Source organism: Acomys russatus, chromosome 24 (assembly GCF_903995435.1).
Source record: "Acomys russatus chromosome 24, mAcoRus1.1, whole genome shotgun sequence".
NCBI lineage: Eukaryota > Metazoa > Chordata > Mammalia > Rodentia > Muridae > Acomys > Acomys russatus.
This window is the reverse complement of record NC_067160.1, coordinates 33,634,946-33,660,038: the sequence shown is the minus strand read 5'-3', so window position 1 is coordinate 33,660,038 and position 25,093 is coordinate 33,634,946. Positions and strand designations below refer to the sequence as shown.

Here is a 25,093-nt window from a genome sequence, read left to right as displayed (position 1 = left end):
GTACTTTCAGCACTTAGGTTAAATTTTTTACAAAGAATACTTGCAAGAATGAAGTATTGAACACCCCTCAACATGTCCACATGCACAGCCACAGAACCTGGAGTGAGTTATAGTTCAAAAGAGAGTCATAGGTAGACTTAAGAGTTTGTAATCTCTGAACGTAAAAGAGAGATTATTTTTAATGACCTACAAAGGCCAGGAGTCCTTGAAAGGGACAAAGAGGTGCCGCAGTGTGGAATTCCCACCCACAAACACTGGTTTTGGAGGTCTTAGGAGATGCTGTGATGAAGGCACAAAGGAAAGAAGGAAGCCCAGGAAGGCCAGAAAGGGCGAGAAAACGTATTCTCCAAAGAACTTCCTAAAATGAAAAGGAACACAACCCTGCCACTGCCTTCAGTGTAGCCCAGCGGGCCTTACGTGAGACTTGGAACCTGCATAGCTGTCAGGTAATGTACTCTCATAGCTATGCTGCACACCTGGCTTTACAGCAGCCTCAGAAAACCTCCATTGTTGCTGTGGTTAACTGCCGAGATCCTGAAAACACCCTCCTGCTCAATACACTACACAGGCCAGTAGGACTTGCACCAGTGCACAAAGTAGTAGGAGGGACTAAGCGTTCTATTGCTTGAGGTTTCCTCTTTGAAAGCAAGCTTATGCCCCACTCAAGGCAAAGTTACTTGAGCAAACATTTCCTGGACTGCTCTTTTTTTTTTTTTTTTTTTTTTTTTTTTTTTTGGCACAGATAGGCTAAAGAACCCCTCTGAGAAATTGCCAAACCACAGGCTTTGTGGTTCTTTTGTTCTGGGGCTTGTGGGACCCCAGGAGAAACTACAGAAATCCACATTCCTTTGCTCCTTGAGACAGCAGGACTGACTACAGGGACTGCCTTGAGGGCCTTTCCTTCTGGTCTGAGGAGGGTGTTGTCCCTACTTCCTCACACTCCTGTTCAGGTTTTCAGTCACTGCCTGTGGAGTTTGAAAGCCTAGATTTCCCCCCAAAACACATATGGAGAGACAAGCATTCTAGGACTTGATGCTCCTACTTCAGGAGGACAGTGGGAAGACCAACAAGAGGATGCCTGGTCATCTCTGTGTACCACGGAGCCTTGATGCTCACTAAGACCCAAGAGACAGAGGGGTATGCCTGGAAGTTAAAGACTCACAGGTTTGTATAGGCCTCACAGTGGTCACCTGGGCCCTGCAGCAGCACCGTGCGGCAATTACAAGGTGAGTTAAACTTAGTAATGTTGAGTCCTGGAGACCCAAACACATCTACTTGTGACCGGTGTTCACAGCACAGCTGGAACAAACGGGACCATTCACTTCTCCTGCGAGACTACTCATGAGCTGTCCAATAGAAGAGCGCACCTCTGTCACTGCTGATCACTGGCCCAAACTCCAGACCTTGTCGGTCATATCCAGCACACGTCCACGGGGCGCAGGCTTCTAAAGGTCTCCTGTAAATGTGACCCTCCACCAGGCCCCACAAAACTTAAACATAGGTGACCAAACATGGTGTCTACTCATCAAGGAAATGCATGGTGGGCAAGCAGGATGACAGCAGGTAGAAGCGTTTGCCACCATCAAGCCCTACGAGCCGAATTCAGTCCCCACATGGTACAAGGACAGAACTGACTGACCAAAGTTGTTCTCTGAATTCAACACGTGTCATGGCAAACATGCAAGAGCACGCACACATACACACACTTCTGTGCATATGCACACACAATATGTATTTTTAATTAAAGAAGGCACATGCTAATTTACAACAGAGTCACATACGCCACGGTGTGATCAATACAGCTGCCCCCCCCATTGTATATCAGTAAGAAAACTCAAAATAGGTAAACAAAGGTTAGCATGTTCAATGTGCAGGCTGAGAGCATAGCACTGTTCTCACTGCATCTTTACAGTGTCTTTAAGAGAAGCACAGGCCCAATGGCTTGCCACAAGAAACTAAGAAGGGCATGGTCTTCCTGTTTGACACTGGTATCTCCTTTGAGTCTTGTTGAAATGATCAAGCAAGGTCAATCCGCAGGATTCATCTTAACCTTTTATCTTATCTTATCTTATTTTATTTTATTTTATATTTGAAAGATTCTTTGTGGCATTCAAGGGTTTCGGCAGAAGCCAGCAGCTGAATTAGAAAGCAACATGAAGTTGGTGATACAGAAGTCTGCAAGGGGCCTTCCGATTTGTGCTGAATTCCAAGACAACCCCCTTACTTGAAAAGCCAGCCTTGCTTCTTCGTTGGTGTCCCTTGGCAGATTCTTAACAGTGTCTGGAGCAATATCCCAAGGCACTGAAATGGGTCAGGGCTGGCACAGAGCAGCAGGCCTCTGCCATCCCACAGCCTTTGATCTCACAACCACCCTGGCCCATGTGCAAAGCTGCTATGCTAATTTTTTTTCCTGGAGCAATCTCCATCCCCAGTGGCAGGCACATACAACGTTCAGATTCGGTTCCCTTAACTGTCACGTGAGGCTCAGAAGATTGCTGTTAATTGCATGGTACATATTGCTCACCCTGGCTGCTGGAGTTCATCGTTTTGCATACTGCAAGTCAAATTAGGTGTGCTGATTCCTCACAAAGAGCAAGCTTCCTTTATGTTTCCTTTTTGCTCTTTCTTTCCTTCTTTCCCTCTCTCACATACACACTCACTTAATGCTCTCTGCTCTTTCTCATTTATAGATAAGTGAAAAAATCTCCCTGGTGATCAACACGAGCCTGTTTAAAAGCAGACATCAGTTTTATCTTATACCTATAAATGTCATTTTTGAAAGCTGGCATCAAGCATTAAATTGGACTTTATTTTTAAATACAATTTTTGGAGAAGAGAGCAAGTTATTACCAATTAATTAGCTGCCTGGTGTATTCAAGAAAAGTGGTGAAACATTCACTTGTAAATCTATAAAGCAAAAATCCTGAAGAAGCTCGTGTGCTATGTAATTAGAGTTAATTAACACATTTGCTAATTGACTATTATTTAGCACTCCAGCTGCTGAGGAAAAAATCCATAGGCCCATTAAATATTAATTAGCAAAAGTCTATTGTCTGATGCTGTCAGCGTATGAATTGATGAGAGTTTTACAAGCGGAGCTTTGTTAGGCTAGACCCAGAGCAATGGCAGCCGGCTACTAAGGGATAAGAAAGGAAGACCCTCATAATATACCAAGAAGCCCTGACTCTCAGTCACTGTTTTCTCTCATTCAACTGATTCTCTTTGCCAGGAATATGAGAAATAATCTGCTGTCTGTTTGCAGAGCCACCTGCAACCTTTAGAGGTGTGTGCTTCGCAGCCTGTCAAACTCTCGCTGCTTCTAGGGACTCTGTGTGGCATACCTAAAATGAAAGGAAAAATCACCCAGTGATCAGAGAAACAAAATGCTCCCTGTGGGCTTCACAATAGCTGATAGGGATAAAATTCACACACTACACAATTCCTCCATTTGATGTAACTATTAATAGCTTGTGGCATATTATTGAGTTTTTAATTTATGAATGTTTCAGACACATGAAACAACTTTTCAATAGGTTATGTGCAAGTGTTCATTCCTTCCTGGTGGTACATATTCACCAAGGCTCTTGTTAAATGTGTTCAGTGTCCTTGTGGCCTAAGGCACAGTCTTGGAATCCATGTATCTATCCTTTCAACTCTAAAATCTATACCTGTACCCATGTGATTAAGGCACACCAGCATTCAGTCAGTCAGCAGTGATGACCCAGAGAGAACGCTCTGACCCGGATCTCTTCTTGCAGTACCTATCTCTCTCTCTCTCTCTCTCTCTCTCTCTCTCTCTCTCTCTCTCTCTCTCTCTCTCTCTCTCTCTCTCTCCTCCTTCCTAGGATAACTATTTTTCACTGCCACAGGTCCATGTGTAGACAAGAGTCATTTGCTCTCCTTCATGTACCCAGGGAGGGAGTCCAGGAGCCCAGCTGTATGGGCATAGCTTGGGACTGAAGGGTACCCACTGTGATGTGCAGATTCCTCCTTCTCTAAACGAAGATTTGGTCGAAGAAAGACAGATAGTGACAAAGAAAAGAGTGTTTATTAGGGGGAAAGGCAGATAGCTCTGAGGGTGGCCGGAAGTGGAGAAATTGCAAGGCTCGATGACACCCATGTCAGGGAGATGGAGACATTCGTGCAGCAAGCACTTTTCCTATGCCTCTGCCCTTAGCCATTACTGGTCAGCTCTTGGGGGGGGGGGGTCTCTCTGCTGGTGCTAATCTTGATTCCTCTCTTCCCACCCTCCTGCTATGCTCTCACTATGATTTGTCCATGATGGTTCATGTGTGGGAAGGTAATACTGAGAAAGTGGGATCTATGGAAGGTACAAACCTGTGGTAAGTCTTAGAGTAGTGTGGGTGACAGGCAGGGAATGAACTAAGGTAGCTCTTGTGAGACTCCTAGTAAGTTCTTATGAAGAGGAATTGCCATTGAGAGCCAGAGGCCTGATTATCCTACCGGGAACACCAGAAATGACTAGAACCTGCGTGCATGGCTACTTAGAACCTCCAGATTTGTATGGTTCCCATTACCACTGCCTTGAGCTGCTCTGCCCAACTGTCTTGAAGAATGATCTCTGAGATAGGTTCACACCACTGTGTGACCTAATGAGCGGCCAGCCAGTACTGACACCACAGAAGAGGAATTTTAATCCAGAAACATGACTGCTGTGGCAAGGGACCACATCCAAAGACCTAGGTCTGTGTGATCTTGCTAGAATATAGACATACCCTTAGTACACACCTTTATTCCCTCTGGCTGGCATATTGTACACACTTTTAATCCCAAACAATGATGTCTAATTGAGGGACAGACAAAGTGACAAATCAGAGAAAGAGTTGGCCGAATGAGTCAGAGATAAGATATGCCCAACTCTCACAAGAGAAAGCAGGGCCTACTTAAAAGCAGAACTGAAAGAGTGAGACAGACAGTACAGTACTACAGGGTAGAGTACAATGCAGGAATATAGTAGTGTTGAGTGCATTTGAGTTTATGCAATTCAGTGGGACTTGGAGAGAAAACTGTTTAAATCAGTCAGCTTGGAATGGAATTTGAGCCAGAACAGCTGAGTTAAACCATCCAGCCGGAGTTCATGAAGAACTAAAAAGGAAGAGCTTACTGAGCAGTAAGTCTCAGAGCTTGAAGACCTTCTAGGCCTAGGTTAGCATACGGAGGCTGGAAGTTGAAACAGCCAAGGTCTGGGCTTGCAGAAGATTAGATTGTACTGAGCCTAGAAGCTTCCAGGCCTAGGCCTAGGGATAGTTAGATAGAAATGCCCTGGGCTCAGCCCAAGTCATGTATTTGTAAAGCTTGGGTACAGCTCTCATTTCATCTCCCCATCTGAGAAAATAAGAACATTTATACACCACGGCCTTGGACCTCCATAACTGTGAGCTAAATAACTATATTTATGTCATAAAGTTACCACAGCTTGGGGATATTGTTGTAATAACAACAACAATAACAACAAAACTAATACAATACACACTGAGACAAAAATCATACGAACTTGATCACAACAAATACAAATATGTGCTTTTATCAGTGCTGTAGCACCCATTTCACAGTAGCTCAGCCCAAGCTCCCAGGCAATGAACTTCAGTCCTTTCTTCTTTCATCAATCCTGAAAGTTACAAAAACAATAGAAGGAAACATTCCCACAGAATTCCAGTAACATTTAGTTAAAATAAAATAACTTCTAGAGAAATCAGCTTTATAGTTACAACATGAAGTAGACATAAAAATACCTGATAATTATTCATAAATTACAGGAAATGTCTGCAAAGCACTAAGCTAAGGGTCTTGTATTCCATCTCACTTTGTCCATGATTCCTGAACGTGCTGGGTTCTGATCCCGGTCAGGGATCACACCCTGTGCACACCTCAGTTTAGAGCCATTTCCTCATGGTACTAGTCTACCAACAAGAAAGCCAAGTAAAAGATTTCAGAAAACAGCAGGAAATGTCACTTGGCACCATCTAGAAATTACAGGCAAAAAAAAAAAAAATCCATTTTGTATCCAGTTCCCATTATGACAACACTCAACAGAGAGGCATACCTCACCTACAGCATAGTTGGGGTCCCATGGAGTTGTTTTAGCAGAAAGACTGAGGCCAAAGCATGAGAGTGGCCTTGCTGGGAAATAAGCACACTGGTCAAACCCTAACACTCTAACTGAGAGTCATCCCTTCAGAGAAAGGCATCGAAATACTGCCTTCCCATCACACACCCAGACTGGGGGCAGGTAGATCAGTGTAACCTGACTGCCGCCATAGCCTGCTCTGCCTGAGGAAAGCCTCTGTTCCAGCATGTTTGCTACAAAGCCCACTGCTAGGTCACCCAGGGACAGATACTACTTTCTACTTCTTGGTCTGCTGATTCCTCACAGATAATAGGAGTTCCCTGTAAGTGTTCCCCTGGGAATAAAATTAGAAAGGAAAACACAGCCTTGAGCCCGGTACAATGGAAAGATAAAATAAATCTGAGCTTCACAACAACCTCCACTCAACAGTGGAGGTGATGAGGTCAGAGAGATTTAACAAGGTGACTTCAGGCACACAACTGCTTGGAGGCATGAGCCAACTCCTGAAGGAGGAGCTCTAATCACTGTGCTCACATGTTCTCTCTCTCACCAACCTGCCACATTCCTGATTGAATCACCTGGTTCATGACCTTAACCAAGAAGAAGCCTCTAGATTGGGTCAGCTGTGACAATGGCTCCAACACCCAGGAAGCTGCCTCCATGCACTCTTTTAATCAGGTGGTAACTCCTGGCCACCCCCAGCTGTCTGCAGCCTCTACCATTTCCCTGCTTTTCTTTCTTTGTTGCTATAAGGTTATAGTATTTGTATTTGTTTATAATGTACCCTTTTTGGTAGCATCTAAACGTCATAAGATTCTCCATGGCGTTTCAGGTCCACAGAACATAGTGTGACCTGTAGTCAATACCTAATAAATACTGCTTAGTGGATGAGCGAAGTTTTGTATCTCATGTCTGGAATACTAACTTGAAGATATAGAATTTTGGGATTGTTTACTTTATTATTATAGAGATATTTCTTAGAGAAAGTGCACTTTCTCCATGACTTCACTGCCAAGATCACATGACAGAGTTGGGAAAGAGTGATGTCACCATTTCCTCCACAGTCTGGCTCCTTTTGTTTTTAGCTGGTTCTGTTCATAGGGAAGTTCACTAAGGAAGCTAAGTCCCCATTCAGCCAGTCATGGCAGGGTTCAAATTATCACATTTTTACAGATTTGAATAACATTCCTCAGGACAATCCAAGACATGCCCTATTAATTTTAAGGGCTGGAGTCCAACAGTTCAATATCAGCTTCCTCAAAACAGGTTACTCAAAGTGATCTACAGTATCAAAGCAATCCCTACTCCAGGCTCACTTTTCATTTATAAAGACAAAACACCAAGAATGTTAAACTTAAATAATCAAAGTAATTACAGGAAAAGGAACAAGGCTTCATGCTTCACACCACCTGATTCCAAAGTATAATGCGGGCTGTAACTGTTGAACCACCTGGTACTAGCAATGCTATGAGCCCCGGACTGAACTTGGATACATACATGCAGTTAGGTAAAATTTGACAAAGGTTCAAGAATACAAAAGCATATGGGGTCATCTCTTTACTAAATGGTGCTGGGAACACCGGATGCTACCTGTTAGAGAACAGGAATGAACCGTTATCACATAGCACACATGAAAATCAGTTCAGGATGACTAGCCAAAGTATAAAGACCCAGAATTATAAAATTACAGAAAGAAACCACATGGGAAATCCACACAATAATTAGTCTATTCCATTTTTTAGGCTAACCCCAAGACTGGAGAAAAGGTAAAAGAAAAAAAAAAAAAAAACTAGATGAGTTTATATCATGCTAAAAAGTTTTTTTTAAGTCATACAGAAGCCTACAACTGTACAAGTTTCCCAAAGTTTTCACATATACGTACATAAAGATAATTCAAATAGATTTGGCCCATAACAAGGGGATAATTGCCCTCCTTTCTAAATAATATAGACGATAAAATTAAAAAGTCCAGTGCCAGGAACAGGTTATTTCTTGTGGCACAGTTGGTCAGTGGAGTCCCATAGACCACCCTCGCCATCCATTACAAGTCACTGTCATTGTACTTAGCACCCTCAACAACCCTCATGGAAAGAGTCTATTGCTGAAGACAGCACATGCCTGGTTCATAGAACACAGAGAAATCAAGCCCATACAATTTTACGACCTCGCTACTTTCTCTTAATAAAATAAAATAAAGACAATAAAAGAACAAATAAAATACTCACAAAAACTAACATCAAAACAGACCAGTAAGACAAGAAAAGTGCCAAAACAAAGAAAAAAAAAAAGTTCACAAAACATATTTTTGAATTTGCTTTGTGTTGGCCAAGTACTCCTAGGCTTGGTGTCTGCCCTAGAGTGTGGTTGATACAGTCTGTGACACTGCACTGGACAAACCTTATTTTCCCTTTCCAGCAGGCATCATTTGCAGATAGCTGCTTGGCTAGGGGTGGGATTTACATCCATTTATTTACCCTTTGATTGCTGGAATTTTGTCTGGTTTGAAGCTGTGTCGGTCTTGCGCATGCTCCCACATTCTCTGTGAGTTTGCATGTGCATCAGTCTTACTGTGTCTGGCTAAAGCATGTTTTTAAAAAAATTCTGTGTATAGATTGGACTTGGGCCCCCTACACAAACGTAGCAGATGGGTAGCTCAGGCTTAATGTGGGTCCCCTAGTAAGAGAAGCAGGGACTGTCTCGGACATGGACACGGTTGCTTGCTTTTTGATCACTTCCCCCCGACCAACTGCCTCAACAGCCCACAGGAGAAGAGGACATGCTCAGTCCTGATGTGACTTGGTGTGCTGGTGTGGGTAGATATTGGAGGGCTTCCTTTTTCTGAGGAGGGGAGGAATGTGGAGATGGGAGGAAAGGAGGGAGGGGCTACAATTGGGAGATAAAGTGAATAAGTAAATTAATTAATTTAAAAAATTTCTGTGCGCACCCAACAGAGCTCAGAGCACATCTGGAGTTCCAGCAGCCCTGGGCTGCTCTGATCCCACTTCATCACTATAACTTATTTTTCATTTCTTCCATTTATTCTTCAATCGGAAATACTAGCTCTTCTCTGCATTGAACTAATGATTCAGTGTCACACACATGTTTTATTTTGGTGGAGAAATATCGTTAAATTCATACAGGAAAAATAAAGTTACATTTGTAACTCAACAAAGTGAAAGTTGTGTGCAATTTACAAAGCTAAGCAAATTTCTATTGAAGTATCTGCTTTAAAATTTGTGTTTATCTTGGACAAAATATACTTAGTATTATGCACCTCAGTGCTGCTTCATGTAGATTTTACCAGGTACTGTCATTTTCACCCTTAATCAATGATATAAAGATTCCATTGTTTGTGCTTGACTTCAACAACAAAAAAAAAAAAATTCTGTGCACCAAATGAAACAAGTGTGAAAAGACAATCTAAATTATCAGCAGAAAGTTCACATGAGCCATCTATGGTCAGTAAAGAGTTAATAACCAAAACATATAAGGAACTCAACTCAATAGCAAAAAAAATTATTTAAATGAACAAAGGACTTAAATAAATACTTGTAAAAGTTAAGATACAGAAATGTCCAGCAAATGCATGTGGGGGAGAAAGTTAAGCATCACTAATCACTACAGTTGTGTGTTTCATGTCACACATGTCAAAATAGTTATTGTCAAAATGATTCATGATATCAAGTGTTGGCAAAGATGAGAGAGAGAAATTGAACCTTTGAATATCCCTGGTAGGAAAGTAAATTAGGACCAATATCATAGAAACCAACTAGGAAAATACTTCTCAACCTATGGTTCGTGACCCCTCTGGGGTGGATGTCAACTGATCCTTTCACAGGGGTCACCTAAGACCATGAGAACACACACACACATTTACATTATGATTCATAATGGTACCAAAATTACAGTTATGAAATAGCAACGAACATCATTTATGGCTGAGAGTCACCACGACATGAAGTACTGTATTAAAGGGTCTCAGCATTAGAAAGGTTGAGAACCACTGATCTCAGGGTTCCTCAAAAAATAACAACAAGAATTATATAAAATCTATCTGTCCCACTTTTGAGTCTTTACTCCCAAAGTTAGAAATCAGATTGTCAGAATTTACTTGTCCCTGGGTCTTTGCAGCACCACCCACAATTTCTGTTTGTTCTCTGTCACTCTGATAAATATTGTTACCAAAAGTAACTTGGGAAACAAAGGGTATATGTCATCTCACAGCTTCCAAGCCACAATCACTGAGAAAAGTCAGTGCAGAAACTTAAGGTAGAAACCTGAGAGGTAGGCACTGAAGTGAGGTAGAGGCCATTGGGAGCACTTCTGCTTATTGATTTACCCAGCATGCTTTGTTATACACTCAGGGCCACCTGTCCAGGGGTGGCTCTGCCCAAAATGTACTGACCTCCCACCCATGTCAACATTAATTGAGAAAATGTACCATAGACATGCCATCAGGCCAAGTTGATGGAAGAAATTCTTCAATCGTGATTCCCTCCTTGCAGATGACTTTAGCTTGTGTCCTGTTGACAAAAAACTAACAAGCACACCTGTCACCTTCCTGTATGTGCCGTGGGTATGAGTCAGTTGCTGGAAGGAACTGTCTTTCCAAGTACACTAAGGCAGGGCTCCTCTCCCCTGTGTCTGTTGATAGCCACAGAATCTCACTCAGTGAGTGGAAGACTTTGGAGATAAAGCAATCACTGCTACAGAGTAAACCATGATGAGGAGGCAGCTTCAGGAGCACCTTAAAGCAGAAAGATGTATGTAAAAGCAGTGGGGCTCCCAAAGACAGGAAAGACAGGAGAGCTATCCCTACCCCTCTACAGCCTAACCAGTAGAGTAGAGCAAGCAGGACTCCCTGTCTCCGTGAATTATCCAATCTGCACTAAGTTCAGCTCCATGACACATGGTCAACAGCTCCAGCAAGTGAAGCAAAATACCAGCTCAGCACCCATGGCTCTGTTGGATCTGGAGCAGTTTCCAGCGTGATCTTCTGGTTGTAATAAGTAAGGATAGAAGCTCAGCTGGGCCCTCTTGTTGCCACTTGTATTGATAGCAAGACTCCTTCAGTTCCTATTTGAACAGAACACTGGAGCCCTTGAAACCAGGCAGGTAGAAATGGGAATCCATTTATATATTAGTATTTCTATGCCTTGCACCTGCTAGGTATATGCTGGAATTTGTTGGTATATGTTGGTTTTTGTCATCTTGATGCAGACTTACTCATATCTGACAAGGGGATATCTTAATTGAGAAATTAATACATTATAGTGGCCCTTAGCCAAGTCTGCGGAGTATTTTCTTAATGAGTGATTGATGTAGGATGGCCCAGACTGTTGTGCATGATACCTGCCCTCGGTGGGGGTGGTCCTAGGGGATGTGAGAAAGCAGACTGAGCAAGCCCTGAGTAGCAAGCCAGTAAACAGAACTCCTGTTTGCTCTCTGCTCCAGTCCTTGCCTCTAGGTTCCTGCCTTAAGGTCTCTGATAGTGTGCTGCAATCTAAGATACAATAAACCTTTTCCAGAATATATGGTCATGGTGTTGTATCACAGCAACATAAACCCTAATTCAGCTTAGTAAACTCTAGGTAGAGAAACATGGATCCTGATAAATTACCTAACCAAATCCACATTAGCCTTTGTAACTTCTCTTAGACTCAACAGGACTGAATGAATTTAGAAGCACACAAATGTGTGAAAGATATAAAAACCTTGCCTTGGTTTCTACACATGGTCTGTGGCACAGGCATAGCCCCTCCATGCATATTCACAAAAAGAAAAAAATACATAAAATTAGATATAATTAACATTACTTAGAAGGCCAATTGTTACTTAGCTTTTGGCCCCATGCTTAGCCCAGTGTGGGTTTATATTTTGCAAACAGCCTGCCGGGCACCTTAGCATTTTCTATGATTTGCAAAAATCTATTGCAAAATGTCTTGGCATTACGTTACTGATTATGCTTCCTTGTTTCCTTTTGAAGTCCAAGTTCACACCAGGATATGGTTCCTATTGTTGCAGTAATCCTTTGTTCCAATAATCAGATCAATATTTCAGTGCTACAGAGTGATAAAGGAAGCACTTCATTACCTGGAGGCTGGAGATTCTCACAGAGATAAAAGGAACAGTATAAAAAATAATTGCAAAACGTGCTGTGGTGGCAAGCCCAAAGCAGCCCCTGGATTGGGTAGCTCTGCAGACATGGGCCTTTCTCGCCCCTTACTGTAGAAATCGTCATTAATGTTTAATACCCGCAGCAAGAGGGTAGCTTTGTGGGCTGCAGGCTGTGAGATTGCTGCTGTCTTCTTTCATGATATTTACGGGGCTTCAGGGCCTAGGTGACATTTCCAATCCACTTGCTGCCTCTCTCTGCAGCTGATTCCTTAAAGGCAGGCAAGCAGGTTGCTTTGCCCATCTGCTCCACACCTCTGATCTCCATGCTTGGTAAATTAGTTTTCAGACAAATAAAAATATTTTGATAGTAAATTCTTGTTTATAATATCTCCCTGGGGAGAGAGTACTCAGCCTTATATCCCAGGCAGGCCATCAGTTTAACTGCAGTTTGAACACTGTGGTCTGGTTTGTCATGATTTCCTGTCTCTTTGTTACTGAATAGTTTATATTTCCCTTTTTCTTTCTTTCTTCTTTTATTCATTCTTCAAACCCCTGCGGTCACAACAAAAATATTTTTCAAAGATTAGCCATTATCAAGTGACCACTATGTGTTGGGGCCATCTTTTTGCTTGTTTTTCTCTCACTTATGTAAGGAAACATCTGAATTCATAATCAGGAAGCTATGACTTGCAGAACTACAAGAACATGAAGTCTCTACATGTCTGGGTAGCGAGACCTTTGTGACTATTATATAACATGAAATTTCTACAAATACAAAATGAGACTCTTCCTTCCTGACAAAAGAGTGATCCAAATCCATCCAAAGCCAACTAAAGGATCACTTGGTTTTTTTGTTTTGTTTTGTTTTGTTTTTTGTTTTTAAGGGATATTGGTAATATCCGTTTAGCTCTAGCTATAACTCAATAAACTAAGCCAATAGCAGTCCCAGTGTAAGAGTAGGCCTTTTTTCCTTCCAGAGACTATTGCTTTCAGAAATCTAGAAGGCAGCTGAAGGCAGCTGGAGGAGAGATAATTTTCTCAGAGGTCCATGGAGGACAGCAGTTGATGCACCAGTGAGCAAAAATAGGCAGTAAAAGAGGTGAGAGATGGCGATGAATCAATGGACGAAATAAATGGCATAATAGAAAAGAAAGTACTGCGGACGCCCTACTCACTTCCCTTGTCTGCAAAGCAACCCTGACGGCATGAGCTGCATTCCAAAGTGGAAGTACATGAAACTGGGTGTGATGTGTGGATACCGAGCAGTACAGGGTGCAGTTCCTGGCACTGGCTCTGGACCAGGAAAGGGGCACGTCAGGAACTCCCCTACACATCACTGTCCTCAGCCAAAGGAATGATGCTCTAGTTTCCTTTCTTCTGTTGTGATGAACATCATGACCAGAAGCAACTTGGGAGGAAAAGATTTATTTTATGTGCACTTCCATATACTGCAGGAAGTCAGGGAAGGAACTCAGGCAGGGCAGGAGACTGGAGGCAGGAACTGAAGCAGAGGCCATGAAGGAATACAGCTTCCTGGTTTGCTCCCCATGGTCATTGGAGCCTGATTCCTTACACTCCCACCAGCAGCAGCTCAGAGGTGGCACTGCCCAGAGTGTCTTGGGCCCTCAGTCATGAGAATGCACCATGGGCTTGCCAACAGGCCAATCTGGTGAGGACATTTTTTCAATTGAGGTTCCCACTTCCAAAATGATTCTGAGTTGTGTCACATTGACTTAAAACTAGACAGCACAGATGGCCAAGAGGTCAGCTGGTGAGGAGGTAGACATGAGGGTCTCTTGTAAAGACCCTGACTATAAGAGCACATTAGTTTAAAATGTCAATTCATGTTTAACAACTTGGGGTTTCAAAAGGGTTTTGTTGTTTGTTTTGTTTTTCTTCTTTTTAACAACAACAAGATTAATTCAGAAAAAAAAAAAAAAACTTACCTCTGTTTCAAATTTCTCATTGTAATTTAGGTAGAGAAAAAAAAAAAAACAAAAAAAAATGATCAAAAGCAATCCACAAAAGTAATTACTTGGTGAATTCACGGAGGAAACAGGCTGTTGTGATAACAATTGACATAGAATTGTAGAACAAAAGAGAGATTTTGTTGCCATTGTTTTTCCTTTTTTGTTGCTGTTTGTTTTGCGACAGGGTTTTGCTTTGTATTTCAGGCTGGCCTTGGGATCAATGACCCTCCTGTGTCAGTCTCCAGAGCTGGGATTGGTTGGTGTGTGCCAGCATGCCTAGCAAAGGGGGACATTTTAAAGAGGCATAGGGGCACAGAACAGAGATGGAAAGGAATGAAGGGGGGTAGAAGAGGCAGTAAGTAAAGCACGCCTGCCAAACTAAGCACAGCACACCACAGCACAGCGTAGGACCGAGGCTAAGCTGAAGCAACTGAAGAGAAATAAAAGGAGAAAGATTCGGCCTCTTTGTCTTCCTAAAACCATGGTGGGCAAGCTTTTCTTCTCCTGTCTACCAGCAGGGAAAGACATCACCACTCCAGAAACTACTACCCACCTTCCTCTGCCCAGCACGGTCCCTGGAGGAGCTAGAATAGCCTTCCTAACCAACTCAACTGCCTAGCTTTCTCTTTTATTGGACCTCTCAGAATTTACCACCATTGTACACACACACACACACACACACACACACACACACACACACACACACACAAACACACACACACACTATACCAGCATTCAACTCTACTTTGTGTTCCTCATGTTAATCAATTTGTTTTTGTTTTTGTTTTTGTTGAGACAGCATTTCTCTGTGTAGACTTGGGTATCCTGGACTCACTTTGTACACCAGGCTGGCCTCAAACTCACAGAGATCTGCCTGCCTCTGCCTCTCAGAGTGCCGGGATTACGGGACCGTGTCTCTGTGCCTGGCTTATGTTAATCACTTTTTGTCACTCTTGTTTACAAGATCCCAGCCAATGAACTTGATGTGTCGTAAGAAAAAAAAATCTTTTTCCCCCTATAGAATAAAAAAGGTAGTAGTGAGAAGAAGTATTTTGGGGGAATTGGCCTCTGGGGAAGGAACACAAGGATAAGTAGGAAGGAAAGAAAAATTACCAACTCCGAGACCTCCGAGACCAAGTTCTCAGCACAAAGTAGATTTATTTGCCCCAGAGGGGCAGAGGTAAAGAAGAAATAGGAGACAAAGACTGGAGATAGAGGACAAAGGAGAAGGGGAAGGGTATTTGTCCCAGATTGGGACAAAGGACAGCCTCTGGGTAGAGAGGAGACCGATGTGACATGTAGGTAAAAGGTGGTTTAGAAAGGTAAAGTTGGAAACCCCAAGTTAGGATGAGGTGTTTAGTTTTAATTGGGCATGTTCATTCGGGCAGCAAAGGGGGCTTTTGGTTGCTAGACTTCAATACTTTGATATCTGGGCATTGGTAGACAGCCTCAGGGGGAGGAAGGGAACAGACCTTGGTGGCTAGTTTCAGGAATGCAATATAATGGTTTTTAACAAGGCAGATGAAATGGGAGAAAGACCAAGGCCTGCCAGAGCCATGCTCGCTCACTGGAGCTGGTCAGCGTCCCTTTAGAGAATCTGTGGGCAAGACTACCACCTCTCAGAACATTAGCTTGTTGTTTATGTACAGAGAAGGGGGACCAGTGGAAGGGGCGCTTTGGATAGTCACCTGCATTGAAAAGCAAAGTTTAGTTGTTTCGATTCGGGATTCAGAGAGGAGGACAGTGGGAAGAGCTCCTCTGCCCATTGGTCACATTAAGTCACAGAACAGAAATAACCATCTCCTTTTTCACAAACTCCTACCTGGCTTGCACGTATGTATAAATGAAAGCCACTTTTCTTGGCTAAATGCAGTGGACAGTAAAGAAATAAATTAGCTTCTTCAAGCCCCCAAAATTACTCAGGTGAAGCCTCTTGACTTAGAAGGTTGCCCAAAAGGAGAGTGACTCTTTATAAGCAAACAAACAAAACCCGGAACAATAAAGCCCTTTAGTGCATGGCCTGTGGATTATGACCACTTTGTTCTTTGCAGCTTTGATTATTTCCTCAGATGGGACTCCAGCTCCTGGCCTTCTAGCACATAGCTCTCTGCTCTGTGGCAGTGGCCCAACCTTGAGACAATACAGGCAAGAAGCTTGCCCTGGTGGAACTGCTCACCCAGAAGGCAGCTGATTTGGGCATTCTTTAGCATTTTTTTTTCTGATTTGTTGTTGTTGTTGTTTTAAAATCTTTCTCCTCAGGAGTTAGCTTGGCCTGCTTCTTGCAGCCCAGAAGCAGCTCATAGTGGAGCTATGTACCATGGTCAGTACAGTGTGCTGTCAGTAACCACAATACAGGTCTTCACCAGGGTCTTAGATGCATTGCTGACAGCATCAGTGGTCCTTGCTTTGTGAGTACAGCACTCAGAGCCCCAGAAGACATTCTCCACATCCAATCCCAAGGCAAAGTAATTCTTGTTGCCCCCTTGGAATTGGAGTGTGTGTATGACAGCAGCCAATCTTAGTGTTGACAAAAGGATGGCTCAGCACTTACTTCTGCTTTTTATGGTAGAGATTTCTCTTGCCCTCGATGGTGTGGCTACTGTATCAGTTGTCCCAAGAGATGCTCATTGCTCGGTGCAGGATGGAAAGAGCCCGAGGGTGACTCTTATTAAGACTTGGCTTTATTTCCATGTAAATAAGCAACAGACATGGGAGATGCAATTCACGTAAAAGCTGTTTGTCTAAAGTACCGTATACCAGTACAAAGTTACAAATAGAACAGCTTTCCACTGCTAGAGAGATGGTCACATGACAATAAACCCACATCATAAAACAGTAAGGCAATCGAGAGATGCCAATGCTCTCGGAACACTGGCAAAGAAAGATGCCTTGAGAGATACCATGAAGTCAAAGTACATTTTGTGTAAGAAAGAGGGGACAGCAACTGTGTGTCTTCGTGTGTGTGTGTGTGTGTGTGTGTGTGTGTCTAACACCACATTATTATACTAGCTCCTGATTAATAAGGATGTCTAGTACTTTGGGACATATTTGATCATTGCCTTCACAATATCTAGTTTCTTCTTGTTGTGGTTTCTTCTTTGTGCATTACAACTTAATAAACCATGACCAACAGCAACCATCCACCAACAGCAACTCTACCTATCAAGTCCCTGGCATTTACATATCCTCTAAAAAGTCCCCAGAATTCCAAACATCACACAACCACAGAAACTATCTCCAGCTGGCAAAACCATGGCCCTGCCAGAGCATGAGATAAATCAGTCCACGTGGTATAAGGCTCACTCTCCCAGTTGCTGTGGACAGGCTAAAGCAGTCCCATATCCTCATACCTGGCATTAAAAAAAAACATTTTCTTATAATATTTTTCTGGGTTTTTTTTTTTGTAAGAAACCAAAATTCCAGAATTCTCACTATAACTTAGCATGCAAAATAATGCATTTCATGGTGACATTTTCACTCATATGTGTTCTTGTACTTTATTCTAATTAACCTGCTTTTTTTTTCTTTTTACTACTGCCCCCCCCCCCAACCCCTGGCTGCTCTAGTTGATTCTCTCCATCTTCTCAGATAGGCCTCCCTTCTGGTTCCATGTGCATCCAGTAATAGTCTCTTTCTCTCCCCTAAAGATTTCTCTCCACAGCAGTTTGTGGATGGGTTAGATATTGGGATGGGCCAATTCAAAGCCCTGGATCTGAGCCTTGATGGTAGCTTAATCAGTCAGCCTGCCAGCTTTCCTGCACCCATATCCACACCACTGGGGAGAGCACTGCCCCAGCTAGCTCACTCAGTGCGACAGGCAGAAAGAGGTGAGGCCAGTTCTCCTGCTCTCACACTCTCAGGGCTGCCTCACCTGTGCCAGTTCTGCTGTGGTGCCCAAGCATGGCATAAGGTTTACTCTCCCAAGTGCTACAGCCAATGAAAGGAAGGGACATCTCTCCAGTTCTCATGACCTCAGGGCCATCTCTCCCACCTGCCATAGGGGGAGAGGGGTAAGAGGCAGAGGAAAGCATCTCTCCTGTACCCATGCCACTTCATGGCAGATGAGGGGCAGGCCCAGCTCTCCTGCGTTCATGACTTCAGGGTCAGCTCACCATCGGCCCCCCCCTGGCCCCAATCAGGGTCAGCTCTGCTGTGCTGCCCAGGTGGGGTATAGGCCTTATGAACTACTGAGGCACATGGGCTGGTCCTGCCAATCTAAAGCTGTAGAATCTCCATGACATAGGGTAACTAGAGGCTATCTGAGAGGAGTCCAGTGAGGATCCAGTATTGGTGTTATAGCAGAAGCCTGAGGCCTAGAACCAGACCAATGACTCATCGCAACGAACATATCTAAGTAAAGATGTGTGTACAAAAAAAGGTATACTGTGTGACACATCATGACACACTGCAGCTTCTAAGGGAAGATGGGGGTTTGTTGTTGTTGCTGTTATTATTTTGGTTTTTGAGGGGGATTCTTTTTGTGTTTTTGTTTTGTTTTGAGAGGGTTGCTAGTTATGTTTTGTTGTCATTTGTTTATTTCCATTTTTATTTTCTTTTGTGAATGAGCTTGCAAGGGCAGATTCCAAGAGATGGGGAGATGGGTAGGTGGGGTGCATCATGTGAAATTCACAAAGAATAAATAAAAAAGTTTAAAAAAAAATCTTTCTCCCTTTTCAAAATCCCCTTTCTAGTTTCATATCACAGACACACACATACATACACACACACAGAGAGAGAGAGAGAGAGTTCAACTATGAAGGAAAACATGGGCTCTTTGTCTTTCTGAGTAAGACTTATTTTGTTTAATACAATGATTTCAAGCTCCTGATAAGTCATGACTTCATTTTTCTTTATGGATGCATAAAATTCTAGTGTGTATTTTCTTTACCCATTTATCTGTGGATGGAGATCTAGGCTGACTCCACTTCCTGGCTCTTGTGACTAGTGCAGCAATAAACACAGACGTGCACAAGCCTTTGTGTTGCGCTGACTTAGAGTCCTTCTGATTAAATCCAAGAGTAGACAGCTGGGGCATATGACAGTCCGGACTTTTAGGGTTTTGTTTTTGTTTTTGCTTCTTTTGGGGGAGGGTGGACATCAATACTGATAGCCATCAAGCAGGTGGCAAGTGGAGGCCTCTCAAACTCTTCGTTGAGTAGCTCGCAGAAGCCATTGATGTTGGCTCAGCTCAGCTTCTTGTCCCGGGGAACTTGTGGCTCTCTTGATTCGTGCCTCCTGAGTCTCTGGTTCTATCACATGCTCCATCCAACATGCGGCCCCACCTCAGTGCTGCCAGTAGTATCTACCTCTGCATCATCCAGCTCTCCTCACTGAGCATGGCCCAGGCCTGTGAGAGGAGGTCTGTGAGGCCTGTGGTGTGGGCAGTGCAGTCCTTACTCTGGCTCGACTTAAACAGCACCCCCTCTTCAAACACCATCTCCTTGGCCCGCACTGTGCCAGATTGCAACCCAAAAAGTAGCAATGGCTCACCAGAGCGTGGTCCTATGGTCTTGCGGTAGGAGGGCATACACAATCCATGACAGGATTTCCTTCTTTCTGGAAAACATCAGCACTGTGTTTTGGAGCTGTCAGTATGGTCCTTTGGTGGCTGTGCAGTCACTGCTGTTCTGCAGATCAGACAGTGTGCAATTGACACCATCTCAGCTTGGGTATTTCTAATACATTGTGCTAAGTGTTTCCTCCCAATCTGCGTAGCTCTGGAACACAATCATCCTCCTCAGAATGCATTGAGGACCTCATCTTTCAAACCTTGCGGACCCGCGCCTGCCGTGCAGACCTTATAATTCTTTTAAAAAGAAAATGTATATAATACTTTGTCTCTAAATATAAACTCTTCCTTTAATGATTTGATTCTTTTTTTAAAGATTTATTTATTAGTTATACAGTATTCTGCCCACATGTGTGCTTGCCCACCACAAGAAGATACCAGATCTCATTACAGGTGGTTATAAGCCACCATGTGGTTGCTGGGAATTGAACTCGGGACCTTTGGAAGAGCAGATGGTGCTCTTAACCTCTAAGCCATTTCTCTAGCCCTGATTTGATTCTTAAAGTCAATGCAAAGAACATTCATTGGATTGTAAAAAAAAAAAAAAAACAAAAAAAAACTCAGTTACACAAACCAAAATTTGGAACTGGAGAGATGGTTCAGTGGTTACAAGCAATGACTGCTCTTCCAGAGGATCTGGGTTCAAATCCCAGCACCCACATGGCGGCTCACACCTGTCTGTAACTACATGATCTGACACCCTCACCCAGGCATACACGCAGGCAAAAGATCATAAAATAAAAATAAACAAGTAAAGTAAAAAACATCAAAACCAAACTTTTCACTATGCCCCTGTTATTTATTGATTTTGTGGTTGTGGACACAAAAAGCCTTTGTCCTAGTCACACGTATAAAGTAGTTAGCAGCTCTTAGTGGTGTTGTATTAGATAGGGTGATATGTACAGAAGCAAAGAGAAGTAAACAGAGGCTTCAATAATATTCTCCCTTCCCCTTGGAAGACAGAATACAGGCCATTAAAAAATGACTATGGTTCTTTGAACATATTAATAGCATATTATTTTAACAAAATTTAAATTAAATAATATAAATGATGTTCCATTTGCTCCTTTAAAAAAAAAAGATTTACTTATGTATTTGTTTATTATGTATATAGTGCTCTACATGCATGTACACCTACAGGCCAGAAGAGGGCATTAGATCACATTACAGATGGTTGTGAGCCACCATGTGGTTGCTGGGAATTGAACTCAGGACCTCTGGAAGAACAGTCAGTGCTCTTAACCTCTGAGCCATCTCTCCAGCCCCCCATTTGCTCCTTTTTAACCGAAAAAAAATCTGTATTTTGCTGTTAATTAAGGCATTCTATTAGAATGACACAAAGCTTACATTCTCTTCAAAATAGAGGTTAGGAGAAATTGAGAGATTGCTTTATCATTAATAAGATAGAGATCTTCAGACATGGAAATATATTAAGTGTTAACATGCCCTTCTGGCATGGCACCCTTTCCCTGAAGAAGATTGTATGTCACTTCTGCACATGAGGATGCTGAGTAACGCCTCCCATTGCTACTTTATACATACCATTTAATGAGTGATAAATAATTGCTGAACCTTCTGGTTCAGAATAATTGGTCATTCAATTATACATAGATATCTACTTAAATTTTATCAAAGAGTTGGACTAATGTGATTTTATTTTAATTGCTACTTTTAAATTGGTATGTGTGTAACGTAAAGTTCCTATGTTCCCTTTGTGGCAGTGCAGCAACAAGGTTTCCTGACGCTGGCTCTAGTCAAGGTATAAATGGATGTCAAAATCCAGGAAGAAATCATAATTATAGATTGGTTTGCTCTGCAATCTGTAACTAATTGTCAGTATGCAAAATTGTGTCTACCCATCCCCCACCTACCTGAACACTCCCAATCAAAAGTCGCCCTTGCACCTAAGCCCAGGAGAGGAAAGTGTGATATCAAAGCAAACGCTTGCAGTATCAGTCATATAAAAGACCCATCACCTTGAGAATTCCTCTTGCTGCACCAATGAGAAACAGGGAATGCTGCGTTTTGTCGCTGTGGCAACCGCAGAAGCAAGCCTGGAGAGCAAATGTTCCTGAGTGGGTTGTGTGCCCCTCCGGCTCTGTAGATACTGCTAATGTGAGGACATCTCTGATTATCAAGTTGGTGGATTCATCTGACAGGAAAAAAATTGGAGCTGTGATCACTAAACAAAGAGATGTTTGTTTTGTGACTGACAAAGGCAGGAAAACACCCCTTGTTTAAAGCAGATCGGCTTTTAGTGACCGACTGAACAGCATAACAAATAACAGCAAAAAAAAAAAAAAAAATGTATCAAACGTTCTTTCATTAAATTCTAAGAACACAGGGCACACTACTTGGATTAGCCAAGCACTGCATTAATCTGCCCCTAAATTTGCAAATTTAAGATGAACACAGGAAAACTTTCAGAATACAGACTCAGAGCTGTTAGCCATACTGAGGAATATTTATGAGATGTTTGTTGAATGGTAGGAGCCAGATGAACAGAACATCATCTTGCTAAATGAGCAGGTTTTCCATTTATTTTTATCTTTGTTATACTTTCCTATTTTTACATTTAAAAGGTATTCATAGGGCAAGAACAGAGAGTATGCAGCAAATTAGAAAGAAAACGCCCTTCCTCAGCAGACAGGTACACCCAGACTTCTCAGATGTTTACATCAACTCACATTGTTGCTCAGGAGGCCAACGCAGGTGCTTGCAATCTCCCTGAACCTAGTGGGGAATGAAAGCTTCATGCATATGAATGAGCCACAGAGAGCAAGAGGTCCCCCATGGAGAGCATCCTCTCTTCCTCTTGGCTACAGGATACTTATACTGAATGCTTTCTTGGTGGCATGGTTCAGCTTACCTGGCAGAACACACACACAGCAGCAGCCTGTGGTAAGTCTTCCAGAAAAGCCTTTAAAACTGGGCTCAGTGTGACACAGGAGCAAGCCTGCGGACCCCGAGTATGGCGATGAGTTTTTGTATACAACATCAAATGCATGATCCATGAAAGAAAGAATTAATGAGGGAACTTCACTGAGGTTAAAACTTCCTGTTCTGTCAGAAGACAGCCTGCCCAGTAGAAGAAAATATCTGCAAAGGAAACCTGGTTAAAAACACACTCTCTCTCTCTCTCTCTCTCTCTCTCTCTCTCTCTCTCTCTCTCTTCTCTCCCCCCCCCCCCCACCGTGTGTGTCTGTGTGTAAGTATAGAGAGAAAGGTCACTAGGAATTATTGAAATAAGATTTGAAGCAATTATTTCTCTCTTCTCATAAAATGTCACAGAAATTCCTACAGGTTTTGATGTCATTAGTCACATCCATGTGTTTTCATCAAATCTTCCTTGAAATCACTCTGTTTGACCACACCCCCTTGGTGGGGAGGCCTGGTGGCACTCAGAGAAAGAAGTAGCAGGCTACCAAGATGAGATGTGATAGCCTATGACCATATAGTGGGGGAGGAGGTCCCCCTTGGTCATAGACCTAGGGGAGGGGGATAGGGTGAGAGCGGGAGGGAGGGAGGAATGGGAGGATACAAGTGATGGGATAACAATTAAGATGTAATCTGAGTAAATTAATAAAATAAAATTTAAAAAACTAAATAACAAGGTAAACTTCAGTAAACAATATTCTGTATGAAATTCGTTCTATCCACTGAAAACTAGACTTTACTATGAGGTAACATGTAGACAAGGCCATGACCTTATGGCACAATGCCTATAGTTCTTCATTTCCAAATATAATTTTAGTATGTATACAATATTATTATTTGGAATACTTTTAAGTATATGCAGAACCTAGAGATCCTGTATGTCTGTGTGTATGTGTGTGTTGTATATGTCCATATGTGTTTGGTGTGTGTGTGTCCATGTGTGGCATGTGTGTATGTGGTGTGTGTGTGTGGAAGGAGAGATAAACCTGTTTTTTATGATCCCAAGTGTGGGATCGGAACAGTCTTGTGAGAGAACAGGTGAGGTTAATCCACTAGAAGACTGACCATCTAGTGCAGGAGCTTGATTGTTGCCAGCTGAAAAGATCCTATGACCAGACTGGGAGGAGATACATAATGAGCCCAGAACTGGAGGTGGGGCCTTCAGAGACTTTGCACAGTTTTTGGCTGTTCATTGCTCCACTTTGAGACGCTCCTAGAGAGAACTGCTCTAGGGAAGGCTTCAGGGATCTGGCTCCTGCTGAGGTTCCAGGTTCTGGTTACTCCAGGTTCCAGCAGAAGAAATCTTGCTGATTACCCCAGGAGAATCGTCCCTCAGAACTGATATCCTTATGGTTTTGTTATTGTGTTCTTTAATCCTCCTTTCCTTTGTTTTAGTTAGTCAGGTTATAAGTGACATATGCTCAGTTGATAAGTTGTAATAAAATATATTGGTTAAGAAAGCTGAGCTTAAAAAAAAAAAGAAAGAAAACTGAGCTTACAGTGTGTGGTGTGTAGTGTATGTATTGTGTGTGTGTCTGTATGTGTGTGTGTGTGGTGTCTTTATGTGTGTGTGTGTGTGTGGTGTAGTATGTATGTGTGGGTGTCTATGTGTGTGCTGTGTCTGTATGTGTGTGGTGTGTGTGTGTGTGCTGTGTCTGTATGTGTGTGTGGTGTGTGTGTGTATGTGTATGTGGTGTGTGTGTGTGTGTGTGGTGTAGTATGTATGTGTGGTTGTCTATGTGTGTGCTGTGTCTGTATGTGTGGTGTGTGTGTGTGTGTGTGTGTGCTGTGTCTGTATGTGTGTGTGGTGTGTGTGTGTATGTGTATGTAGTGTGTGTGTGTGTGTGTGTGTGTGTGTGGTGTGTATCTGTATGTGTGTATGGTGTGTCTATACCTTCATGCCTGAGTTTGTACTTGTCTCTTACAGGTAATGATGAGGAAAGCAACTCTGAAGATAGAGCCCTATTTTTCTAACAGCAGGCTCACGCTACATCTGTGTAGAAAGATTCTTCAGTCTGGGCTGAATTAGTGGAAACTCAACGCAAATTATCTTCCCATGCTTCTCTGCTCTCAGTCACCCCACACTTTTTAGATACTCAATGACTGACTAATAAAACTCATCTCCCAAACAGCCTACAAAGGGTGGGTGAAAGACTGAGTAGTTTAAGGTTAACTCCCTAGAGGCAATATGCAAATGAAGAGCTCATGCAGGGAAAGCTAATGCCATGGGGAGTAAGTCTAGTAATAATCTTCCTCAGCTATGCCAACTTTATTGTCCCTAGCTAGTCCACATCTGCAGAATGAGAAAAGTACTAACAAGTAAGCACCAGCACTATAAACCATGACTTTCAGAAATGTGTCTGTACCAACTGTGCTGTAGTCAATCCACACATGTCACAGAATTTCAAAGCA

General features: G+C 42.7%; 1 pseudogene; it reads right to left on the bottom strand.

The window, feature by feature from the left end:
- Positions 1-16,232: 16,232 nt before the first annotated feature.
- LOC127206963 (40S ribosomal protein S8-like) lies at positions 16,233-19,702 on the bottom strand (annotated as a pseudogene).
- Positions 19,703-25,093: the final 5,391 nt, after the last annotated feature.